Source organism: Triticum dicoccoides, chromosome 7B (assembly GCF_002162155.2).
Source record: "Triticum dicoccoides isolate Atlit2015 ecotype Zavitan chromosome 7B, WEW_v2.0, whole genome shotgun sequence".
Lineage (NCBI taxonomy): Eukaryota > Viridiplantae > Streptophyta > Magnoliopsida > Poales > Poaceae > Triticum > Triticum dicoccoides.
In genome coordinates, this window is record NC_041393.1 from 386647454 (window position 1) to 386660513 (window position 13060).

A 13060-nucleotide genomic window follows, 5' to 3' on the forward strand; every position below is an offset into this window, starting at 1 on the left:
ACGGGCGGCGGGGAGCGCGGCTACGGCGATGGAGCGGCGGCGGTGGCGTCGGCCATGGCTGGGGAGCGCGAGGGGGAGGAGCTGGAGAGGAGAGGGGACGTCTAGGGGGTTCGGGGGAGAGAGAGGGGTCGATCCACGGCGTTAGCCGGGCGAGTGGAGCGGCGAGGCGGCGAGCAGGTGCGTGGCACCCATGCGGTGCTCGCCGTCGAGCACCTGCCTGCCTGCCTGGCCGGGCAAGCAGCTCGCTGGCGCGGCGCTGGGCTGGGCCGGCAGGTGGGCCGGTTAGCGGGCGCCAGGTAAGTCTTTCTGTTATTTTCCTTTTTCTATTTTTCTGCAACTTTGTTGAATTTTTAAAAATACCTAGAAAGTTCCAAAATTCACCAAACCGCTCCTGGTTCAAAATTGGAATATTTCCAACATGAAACATTTCAGTTTAGGAATATTTGAGCATTTGAAATATTTTATATAATTTTAAATGCCCAAATTCAAATACTTATCATTTAATCCAAAGACCCTAAGATGACCTAGAAAATTGTGCAACACTTTTGGCAGAGGTTCTGAACCAGGACAAAAATGATGGACATTTTAGAAGGGCATTTCAGGTTCATTAAAATTATTTTTAGTAAACCCTAGTTGTTTTCAGAGGGGGCTGGGGGTTCTGGCATCCCCATTTCAAGTTTCTGATGAAAGAGTAGACATGATGCAACACTCTAATGCATGAACTAGCTAGGGTGTGACACGGGGAGTTACGGGAATACGAGGAAGAAGCAATGGGCCTCATGGGCCAAGTGGTGGAAGAGAGGAGGCAGGGCGCGCGGCCCCCCTAGCCCAAACCGAATTGGACTAGGGGGCCGGCCCCCCTTTCCTCCTTTTCTTCCCCTCTTTCCTTCTCCTTCTCTCCCTTTCCTTCCCCCTTCTCCTAGTCCAACAAGGAAGGAGGGAGTCCTACTCCCGGTGGGAGTAGGACTCCCCATGGCACGCCCCTCCTAGGGCCGGCCTCCTCCTCCATTGCTCCTTTATATACGGGTGCAAAGGGACACCTCTAAACACACAAGTTGATCTTCGTGATCGTTCCTTAGCCGTGTGCGGTGCCCCCTTTCACCATATTCCACCTCGGTCATATCGTTGCGGTGCTTAGGCGAAGCCCTGCGTCGGTAGAACATCATCATCGTCACCACACCGTCGTGCTGACGGAACTCATCCCCGACATCCTGCTGGATCAGAGTCCGGGGATCGTCATCGAGCTGAACGTGTGCTGAACTCGGAGGTGCCGTACGTTCGTACTCGGATCGGTCGGATCGTGAAGACGTACGACTACATCAACCGCGTTGTCATGACGCTTCCGCTTTCGGTCTACGAGGGTACGTGGACAATACTCTCCCCTCTCATTGCTATGCATCACCATGATCTTGCGTGTGCGTAGGAAAATTTTGAAATTACTATGTTCCCCAACAGTGGCATCCGAGCCAGGTTTTATGCGTAGATGTTATATGCACGGGTAGAACACAAGTGAGTTGTGTGCGATACAAGTCATACTGGTTACCAGCATGTCATACTTTGGTTCGGCGGTATTGTTGGATGAAGCGGCCCGGACCGACATTACGCGTACGCTTACGCGAGACTGGTTTTACCGCCGTGCTTTGCACACAGGTGACTAGCGGGTGTCATTTTCTCCAACTTTAGTTGAACCGAGTGTGGCTAAGCCCGGTCCTTGCGAAGGTTAAAACAACACTAACTTGACGAAATATCGTTGTGGTTTTGATGTGTAGGTAAGAACGGTTCTTGCTCAGCCCGTAGCAGCCATGTAAAACTTGCAACAACAAAGTAGAGGACGTCTAATTTGTTTTTGCAGGGCTTGTTATGATGTGATATGGTCAAGACGTGATGAGATATAAATTGTTGTATGAGATCATGTTTTTGTTGAAGTTATCGGCAACTGGCAGAAGCCTTGTGGTTGTCTTTTTATTGCATAAGATGCAAGCACCAAATAATTGCTTTACTTTATCGCTATGCGATAGCAATAGTTGCAAGAGCAATAGTTGGCGAGACGACCATGTGACGACACATTGATATAGATCAAGATGATGGAGATCATGGTGTCGTGCCGGTGACAATAGAGATCATGACAGTACTTTGGAGATGGAGATCAAAGGCGCAAGATGATCATGCCCATATCATGTCACATATTTTGATTACATATGATGTTTATCTTTTATACATCTTATTTTGCTTAGTTTGTCGGTAGCATTTTAAGATGATCTCTCACTAATTATCAAGAAGTGTTCTCCCTGAGTATGCACCGTTGCGAAAGTTCTTTGTGCTGAGACACCACGTGATTATCGGGTGTGATAGGCTCTACGTTCAAATACAACGGGTGCAAAACAGTTGCACACGCGGAATACTCAGGTTAAACTTGACAAGCCTAGCATATACAGATATGGCCTCGGAACACGGAGACCGAAAGGTCGAACGTGAATCATATAGTAGATATGATCAACATAGTGATGTTCACCATTGAAACTACTCCATCTCACGTGATGATCGGACATGGTTTAGTTGTTTTGGATCACGTGATCACTTAGATGACTAGAGAGATGTCTATCTAAGTGGGAGTTCTTAAGTAATATGATTAATTGAACATATTTATCATGAACTTAGTCCTGGTAGTTTTTTGCAAATTATGTTGTAGATCAATAGCTCGCGTTGTTGCTTTCATATGTTTATTTTGGTATGTTCCTAGAGAAAATTGTGTTGAAAGATGTTAGTAGCAATGATACGGATTGGATCCGTGATCTGAGGTTTATCCTCATTGCTGCACAGAAGAATTATGTCCTTAATGCACCGCTAGGTGACAGACCTATTGCAGGAGCAGATGCAGACGTTATGAACGTTTGCCTAGCTCAATATGATGACTACTTGATAGTTTAGTGCATCATGCTTAACGGCTTAGAATCGGGACTTCAAAGACGTTTTGAACGTCATGGACCATATGAGATGTTCCAGGAATTGAAGTTAATATTTCAAGCAAATACCTGAGTTGAGAGATATGAAGTCTCCAACAAGTTCTATAGCTAAAAGATGGACGAGAATCGCTCAACTAGTGAGCATGTGCTCAGATTGTCTGGGTACTTCAATCGCTTGAATCAAGTGGGAGTTAATCTTCCAGATAAGATAGTGATTGACAGAATTCTCTAGTCACTATCACTAAGTTACTAGAACTTCGTGATGAACTATAGTATGCAAGGGATGATGAAAACGATTCCCGAGCTCTTCGTGATGTTGAAATCGACGAAGGTAGAAATCAAGAAAGAGCATCAAGTGTTGATGATTGACAAGACCACTAGTTTGAAGAAAAGGGCAAAGGGAAAGAAAGGGAAACTTCAAGTAGAATGGAAAACAAGTTGTCACTCCCGTGAAGAAGACCAAAGTTGGACCAAAGCCTGAAACTGAGTGCTTACACTACAAAGGAAATGGTCACTGGAAGCAAAAATGCCCTGAATATTTGGTGGATAAGAAGGATGGCAAAGTGAACAAGGGTATATTTGATATGCAGGTTATTGATGTGTGCCTTACTAGTGTTTATAGTAGCCCCTGAGTATTTGATACTTGTTCGGTTGCTAAGATTAGTAACTCGAAACAGGAGTTACAGAATAAACAGAGACTAGTTGAAGGGGAAGTGACGATGAGTGTTGGAAGTAGTTCCAAGATTGATATGATCACCATCGCACACTCCCTATACTTTCGGGATTAGTGTTAAACCTAAATAAATGTTATTTGGCGTTTGCGTTGAGCATGAATATGATTTGATCATGTTTATTGCAATATGGTTATTCATTTAAAGTCAGAGAATAATTGTTGTTCTGTTTACATGAATAAAACCTTCAAATGGTCATACACCCAATAAAATAGTTTGTTGGATCTCGATCGTAGTGATACACATATTCATAATATTGATGCCAAAAGATGCAAAGATAATAATGATAGTGCAACTTATTTGTGGCACTGTTGTTTGGGTCATATCGGTGTAAAGCGCATGAAGAAACTCCATAAAGATGGATTTTCAGAATCACTTGGTTATGAATCATTTGATGCTTGCGAACCGTGCCTTTTGGGCAAGATGACTAAAACTCCGTTCTCCGGAACAATGGAACGAGCTACTGACTTGTTGGAAATAATACATACCGATGTATGCGGTCCAATGAGTGTTGATGCTCGTGGCGAGTATCGTTATTTTCTGACCTTCGCAAATGATTTGAGCAGATATGAGTATATCTGGTTAATGAAACACAAGTCTGAAACATTTGAAAAGTTCAAAGAATTTCAGAGTGAAGTGGAGAATCATCGGAACAAGAAAATAAAGTTTCTATGATCTGATCATGGAGGAGAATATTTGAGTTACAAGTTTGGCCTTCATATAAAACAATGTGGAATAGTTTCATAGTTCACGCCACCTAGAACACCACAACGTTATGGTGTGTCCGAACATCGTAACCGCACTTTATTGGATATTGTGCGATCTACGATGTTTCTTATTGGTTTACCACTATCGTTTTGGGGTTATGCATTAGAGACAATTGCATTCACTTTAAATAGGGCACCATCGAAATCCGTTGAGACGACGCCTTATGAACTATGGTTTGGCAAGAAACCAAAGTTGTCGTTTCTTAAAGTTTGGGGCTGCGATGCTTATGTGAAAAAGTTTCAACCTGATAAGCTCGAACCCAAATTGGAGAAGTGCGTCTTCATAGAATACCCAAAGGAAAATGTTGGGTACACCTTCTAATCACAGATCCAAAGGCAAAATATTCATTGCTAAGAATGGATCCTTTCTAGAGAAGGAATTTCTATCGAAAGAAGTGAGTGGGAGGAAAGTAGAGCTTGATAAGGTAATTGTACCTTCTCCCGAATTGGAAAGTAGTTTATCACAGAAATCAGTTCTAGTGATTCCTACACCAATTAGTGAGGAAGCTAATGATGATGATCATGAAGCTTTAGATCAAGTTACTACCGAACTTTCTAGATCTTCCAGATTAAGATCCGCACCAGAGTGGTATGGTAATCCTATTCTGGAAGTCATGTTACTAGACCATGATGAACCTACGAACTATGAGGAAGCGATGATGAGCCCAGATTTCGTGAAATGGCTTGAAGGCCATGAAATCTGAGATGGGATCCATGTATGAGAACAAAGTGAGGACTTTGATTGACTTGCCCGATGATCGGCAAGCCATAGAAAATAAATGGATCTTCAAGAGGAAGACGGGCGTTGATAGTAGTGTTACTATCTACAAAGCTCGAATTGTCGAAAAAAGTTTTTGACAAGTTCAAGGTGTTGAACACGATGAGATTTTCTCACTCGTATCGATGCTTAAGTCTGTCCAAATCATGTTAGCAATTGCCACATTTTATGAAATCTGGCAAATGGATATCAAAATTGCGTTCCTTAATGGATTTCTTAAAGAAGAGTTGTATATGATGCAACCAGAAGGTTTTGACAATCCTAAAGGTGCTAACAAAATGTGCAAGCTCCAGCGATCCATCTATGGACTGGTGCAAGCATCTCGGAGTTGGAATATACGCTTTGATAAGTTGATCAAAGCATATAGTTTTATACGGACTTACAGTGAAGCCTGTATTTACAATAAAGTGAGTGGGAGCACTACATCCTTTCTAATAAGTATATGTAAGTGACATATTGTTGATCAGAAATGATGTAGAATCTTTCTGGAAAGCATAAAGAAGTGTTTGAAAGGAGTTCTTTAAAAGAAAGACCTCAGTAAAGCTACTTACATATTGAGCATCAAGATCTATTGAGATAGATCAAGAGCTTGATAAGATTTTCAATGAGTACATACCTTGACAAGATTTTGAAGTAGTTCAAAATGGAATAGTCAAAGAAAGAGTTTTTGCTTGTGTTGCAAAGGTGTGAAACTGAGTAAGACTCAAATCCCGACCACGGGAGAAAATAGAAAAGAGAATGAAAGTCATTCCCCATGCCTCAGTCATAGGTTCTATAAAGTATGATATGCAATGCACCAGACCTATTATATACCTTGCTCTGAATTTGGCAAGGGAGTACAATAGTGATCTAGGAGTAGATCACTGGACATTGGTCAAGAATATCCTTAGTGAGGACTAACGAAATATTTCTCGATTATGGAGGTGATAAAAGAGCCCGTCGTAAAGAGTTACATCGGTGCAAGCTTTTACACCGATCCAGATGACTCTAAGTCTCAATCTGGGTACATATTGAAAGTGGGAGCAATTAGCTAGAGTAGCTCCGTGCAGAACATTGTAGACATAGAATATTTGCAAAATACATACGGCTCTAAATATGACAGACCCGTTGACTAAGCCTCTCTCACGAGCAAAACATGATCACACCTTAGTACTCTTTTGGGTGTTAATCACATAGCGATGTGAACTAGATTATTGACTCTAGTAAACCCTCTGGGTGTTGGTCACATGACGATGTGAACTATGGGTATTAATCATATACAGATATGAATATTGGTGTTAAATCACATGGCGATGTGAACTAGATTATTGACTCTAGTGCAAGTGGGAGACTGAAGGAAATATGCCCTAGAGGCAATAATAAAGTTATTATTTATTTCCTTATATCATGATAAATGTTTATTATTCATGCTAGATTTGTATTAACCGGAAACATAATACATGTGTGAATACATCGACAAACATAGTGTCACTAGTATGCCTCTACTTGACAAGCTCATTGAATCAAAGATGGTTAAGTTTCCTAGCCATAGACATGAGTTGTCATTTGATTAACGGGATCACACCATTAGGAGAATGATGTGATTGACTTGACCCATTCCGTTAGCTTAGCACTTGATCGTTTAGTATGTTGCTATTGTTTTCTTCATGACTTATACATGTTCCTACAACTATGAGATTATGCAACTCTCGTTTACCGGAGGAACACTTTGTGTGCTACCAAACGTCACAACGTAACTTGGTGATTATAAAGGAGCTCTACAGGTTTCTCCGAAGGTACATGTGGAGTTGGCGTATTTCGAGATTAGGATTTGTCACTCCGATTGTCGGAGAGGTATCTCTGGGCCCTCTCAGTAGTGCACATCACTATAAGCCTTGCAAGCAATGTAGCTAATGAGTTAGTTACGGAATGATGCATTACATAATGAGTAAAGAGACTTGCCGGTAACGATGACAGTTATATTATGAGTTTATGAGTTTTGATGTACCGAAGGAGTTCCGAGTCCCGGATGAGATCGGGGACATGACGAGGAGTCTCGAAATGGTCGAGACATAAAGATCGACATATTGAACGACTATATTCGGACTTCGGAAAGGTTCCGAGTGATTCGGGTATTTTCGGGGGTACCGAGGAGTTACGGGAATATGAGGAAGAAGCAATGGGCCTCATGGGCCAAGTGGTGGAAGAGAGGAGGCAGGGCGCGCGGCCCCCCTAGCCCAAACCGAATTGGACTAGGGGGCCGGCCCCCCTTTCCTCCTTTTCCTTCCCCTCTTTCCTTCACCTTCTCTCCCTTTCCTTCCCCCTTCTCCTAGTCCAACAAGGAAGGAGGGAGTCCTACTCCCGGTGGGAGTAGGACTCCTCATGGCGCGCCCCTTCTAGGGTCGGCCTCCTCCTCCCTTGCTCCTTTATATACGGGGGCAAGGGGGCACCTCTAAACACACAAGTTGATCTTCGTGATCGTTCCTTAGCCGTGTGTGGTGCCCCCCTCCACCATATTCCACCTCGGTCATATCGTTGCGGTGCTTAAGCGAAGCCCTGCGTCGGTAGAACATCATCATCGTCACCACGCCGTCGTGCTGACGGAACTCATCCCCGACACCCTGCTGGATCGGAGTCCGGGGATCGTCATCGAGCTAAACGTGTGCAGAACTCGGAGGTGCCGTACGTTTGATACTTAGATTGGTCGGATCGTGAAGACATACGACTACATCAACCGCGTTGTCATAACGCTTCCGCTTTCGGTCTACGAGGGTACGTGGACAATACTCTCCCCTCTCGTTGCTATGCATCACCACTATCTTGCGTGTGCGTAGGAAAATTTTGAAATTACTACATTCCCCAACAACTATTCAACCAGCCCTCTCCACGGGGTCCTATTCATCACCCCTCCATGGGCTACTGTTCATCCAACCCTCCACCGGCTACCGTTCAACCAGCCCTCCACAAGGTCCTGTTCATCCAGCCCTCCATGGGGTCTTGTTCATCCACCCCCAACCGGCTCGATCGGGCTCCTGTTCATCCAGCGGCAACGGCCTCTACTACCACGGGGTCATATTCATCCAACCGCCCACCAGGAACTGTTCATCCACCCCCCCACACACACACACACTACAACACGCACTGTTCATCAAGGGAAAGAGGCAGCAGGGTTCGACCGGCCTTGGTTAGCAGCAGTAGCGAACAAATCACTCAGATTAAGTTAACAACAAGGGATCGATCGCTCGGGTTCAGTAACGTAGCTAGTGCAACGCTCGGGTTCAGTTAGAGCCCAATGCCTCGCTAGGGTTCAGTTAGAGCACAACGCCTCATACACACACGCGTACGTGTACTAGAAAAACTCGCAAACCTCCGTGCATCGCTCGGCCCCAACAACCCACCGTAACCGAGAACTCCCTGATATTTTCCTCGCCCTTGCTTCTACCACGGTTTTTTCGTCATGGACGACCCAAAGAATGTCATGCAGCTACGTCTCCGGCCCACCCAAGACGAAAAGCCCATTTTCTGTCATGATTTTTCGTCATAGAAGTAGGATCCCACCACATCTATGATGATACCGGGTTTTGTCACAATTATCGTCATAGAAGTGTCATAAGCATGACAGGAAAAAATTCGTTCAGCCCAAAATGTCATGGATGTGTCTTTTTTTGTAGTGTTTCTATTCCACTAGTAAGCGTGCACGTGCAACACACGTATAATCATAGAAATAAATTTCTTGAGTCATCCTAGTTAAGACATAATTATCTCGTATCGAACATGCACATAGTGGACTTCTCAAGCAGACAACCATACATAATTACCAAAACCCATTAATTCAATAGTACCTTAGCCAAACTACAAGTCAGACCAGAGATGTACAGCAGAACCAACCCCAACTCTGCCTAATGACCCGCAAAGGTATTCTACAATATAATGGTTTCAAATGTGCTTGATGAGTGCGGTGCAGGGAGGGGGATCCGGAAACAGTTTCCCTTTATGCAGAATCACAAAATAAGCACCAAAAGAGAGTGGAAAGCATGAACACATTGGGTACTATTTTCTCAAAGCAGGTTCTACAAAGGGAACATCAGATTACACCTAGTTTTTGGTTCTGCATATGTTGCATGTGTCCATGGCCTGAAAGTAGAAGATGCAAATAAACAGAACTAAGGAACTAAACATATTATGACATGTAACACCGTTGGTATCATCGTGTTAGGTTGCATATACTAATATTAGGATTGACACAATATATATAACTCAATACAAATTACAGCTTCAGGAGAATCAGTGGTGAGAGAACTAAATCAATAAGTATTCTGCTTACAAGCAACACAATGGCTGGCAAAAGTTATCTTCTGAAAAGAAACACAATCTGCTCTCTTTCTGTACAAGTACAATCTGTTAAACCACTCTCCCCATACCATAAATTTGATCTTCTCACCATCATTATCTACAAGCACAATCTGCTTTCTTTTTGTACATCTAAAAGGTTCTAAATTCAAAATCTTCTCAATCCTACAAGAAAGAAAGGGTGGGTTCTCAACCTTTCTCTAACAAAGTCAGCTTCTACAGTTCACCCAATTAAATTTTATTCCGAATAGTAAATTTATTCCTTTTTATTCTCACCACCAAAGGAGAGTCTTTTTTTGTAGCACAGAGCAAACATGTATATGTAGTTATGTAGAGAGGTCTAATAATGAATCCTCCTATACATGTTCACCAGTAAAGGAATTAGCTTTGATGGCCTTACTGATTGTACAAAGCTCCAAGAATCCTCCTATACATGTATTCACAGAGGTCTAATAACGCTAAACCACAAATCCTCCTACACATGTTCACCAGTAAAGCAATTGGCTATGATACTCCAAGAATAATATTCAGTAGAATAGCAGTAGAGAGACATATCTCTACAGATAGGAGAGAAACTGCGCAATGAGGGAGCAAAGCGAAGATGGGACTGAACCTGGGAGCCCCATCCGATCACGACAAAGGACATGACACCCTTGACGCCTCCGGGAGCAATGGGAAGAGGTTGCACCCGCCCGCCACCATATACTGCAGAGGCACAAACAAAACAAAAAAACATCAGAAACCAATTCCTGGAGAGGGAGAAGGAATAGGAACGGGAGTGCAGGTGCAGACCTCGTCATGGCTGGCGAGGGAGATCTTCTCCTTGTTGAAGACGCTGATGTCGAAGTCAAGCGTGCAGCCCTCCGCCGTGCAGTCGCCATGGCACCATGAGCATACAAAATAATCTCCATCACCGGCCATAATCTCCTCAGGATTCTAGCATATCAATGTTGCATTTTTCCAAGCAATCTATGACCCGGAAAAAATCATGTTGTTGATATTATATACAGCGAAAAATAAGATTCTAGCATCAATGTTATGCATTTCAGTACCGATTAACAAAGTCTCTTTTTTCATAACTATCTTATCTAAAAAATGTTTTTAGTATGTCTTAGGCTCTTGGCTAACTCTGGGCATAATAGTCTCACAGTGCGTCTGTGGTTCTTTGAATCTGAAAGCATAACACAATGCTAGTAAATAAAAAGACTAAAAACATAAAGAGTTGTTGAACGCCATCGCAGCTGATTAAAATCGCTAAAATAAGGTAGAAGAGATAGTAATGAAAATATACAGTCCAAAATGGAGAAGTTGAATGAAAAATTTAGTAAGATGAGAATTCACAGTGTAGCTTCGTACAACTGGGACTTCTCTAAAAGCAGCAATTAGAACTGTTGTACATACATGAACTTGCTTAGTAGCTTTCTTCAGCATTCAGAATAGAAATCTCACGATGATGATTGGTTGCTCACCTTGCTGCATGCCACAATCCGACTAAGAGAACATTATGTGAAGACAAATCCATGAGATTCAGTTAGAAGTTGTCCTGCAATGAAGGTTGCAGTTTTATTGGTGCAAACATTACCTGTGGATTCACCCGTGAGTCTGAAGTAACAAACCAACTATGAACAATTGATGGGAGGTATCCACTGTTGTTTTTTCTCGCATCATGCCGGTTGCCAAACTTCGAATCACACACAAAACATACTGATGGCAGATTTCACGCCCCCTGATTGGGAGAACCGGCGGCCGTGGTGCATGCGTCCTCGGCGTTCCACAACAATAGCAACAGAATGAGAGCAATGTCTGTCGTGGATTTCAGAGCTATACCGTTTGCGTTCTCTTCGCGGACCAACAATGTGGCAGCAGCGGAGCTTGGGTTATGGGCGCAACAGCAATGGAGGTGTGAAGACATGCATATATCTTATTTAGAAAATAGCACCAAAAGGCATTGTTTGTCTCCCACCACCAGAGCAGATCTATCTCTTCCTACAAATGGGTTAATAATTGTAATGAATCCGACATGGTTACTGGCAAGTAACCAGGGGAGGGGCACATACCTCGTCCTCAAGCTGCAAGAGGTCCAAAAATCAAAGCACATACCTCATCCTCAAGCTGCAAACTAAATTTAAACAAATCTGCATTCAGTATATAAGCAAAAAAATCAATGGAACACTTTTGAAACAAAAGAATGATGGTAGACTGATAGGAACCTATTCCTAGATTTTGTACCAACCTATGATTTATAAGGGAGGATTAGTAGAATCATACAACTTTTGATCTTTTACCATTCATTCATCTCACAAGCGAGCACATGAAAACCCAATTGGCTAGAACTATCAGGCAACATAGCAGTCCAAAAGCTTGACACATTACCTGCAGAAAAGGTTGTGGCACATTGTGTGAACAATCTGGCAGCAGACTGGAAAATATCATGATAAAAGATCCAATAAAGTTGTGGAATTGTCAACATCAAGGCTCCTTTAATATGCTAGACAAAGAACTCGAGCACCTTTTGGTCAAGAAGGAAACATGCTACATTTAAACTCTATCCAAAAGTAATATTTCACATGTTATTCTGCTAAAAATTAACTTGATCCATATAACTTGTGAAGTGTAGACAAAGCTTGCAGTAGTGACTAATTCCATACCTGAGACATCCAGAAAGCATATGCTTGCGTTCTAATGTTCTACGTATTGGAAATAGAATGTGTGGAGACATCTTCAAGAATCTGAATGCTTGTTCGGGAGTAGTCCTACATATTACAGAACAGCCTCATGCTAACGCAACTCTGCTGGAGGCATGATCGCCATAAAACACAAAACATAGAAACGATCTGTGCAGTAGCCCAAACACACACACAGTCAAATCGACTAAAGGCAAACGGAAACTCACCTAGGGATTAAGGTTCCTGACCATCTGCCTGCCTACGGCGAGGGAGGAGCGAGTAGATCGCAGTGCTGCCATGCTTGCAGTGGGACGGACTCGGCGACGAGCAGTTCTCTCAGGCGTGCGAGGAATGACGCCGAAAATAGTTGCCGCCGTTCGGCTGGGACCTTGGCATGGGGTGCGTCAACGATGCTAGGAGGAAGGGGGAAGCCACAGCGCGGTGGCACTGGAGGGAGGGAGGAGGCGGCGGGAGAAGATGGCCATCCTTGCAGGCGTGGGGAGAGGGACGGCGCGAGGAGGGGAAGGGAGGAGCGGCGACGTATGATCCGTCCTTCTCGATCAGGACTCTCAGGTGAAGTCGATCCACAGGGGCGGGGCCACGGGGATTGGCAGACCACGCTGGCAGAACATTTGATCTGGAACGTTGATCAAAGTGGCAGACCATTAAACATAATTTTTTTTGAAAAGGACCATTAAACATAATATGAACAGTAGGATGTGTTAACTTGATTTGATCGAAAGGTCCTGGTTATTATGTGTACAATTTGTTGTGTGGCTTTAGGGGGACTTATGTTTGCTCTTTTAATTGTAGTGTGTGTGTGTGT

At 43.4% G+C, this 13060-nt stretch overlaps 1 long non-coding RNA gene across 9 annotated transcripts; it reads right to left on the reverse strand.

Annotated features, from left to right (window-relative positions):
• Nucleotides 1-9133: 9133 nt before the first annotated feature.
• LOC119335238 lies at nucleotides 9134-12781 on the reverse strand. 9 transcript variants are annotated; one of them, XR_005161743.1, is made up of 7 exons: nucleotides 12462-12781; nucleotides 12217-12321; nucleotides 11802-11941; nucleotides 11151-11687; nucleotides 11038-11059; nucleotides 10361-10537; nucleotides 9136-10273 (listed from the first exon to the last, which is right to left on the reverse strand). It is a non-coding gene; the product is annotated as an uncharacterized LOC119335238 (long non-coding RNA). The 9 variants fall into 9 exon arrangements; XR_005161738.1 differs by having other exon boundaries at nucleotides 10970-11059; XR_005161739.1 differs by having other exon boundaries at nucleotides 9134-10273; nucleotides 10361-11554; nucleotides 11626-11687.
• Nucleotides 12782-13060: the final 279 nt, after the last annotated feature.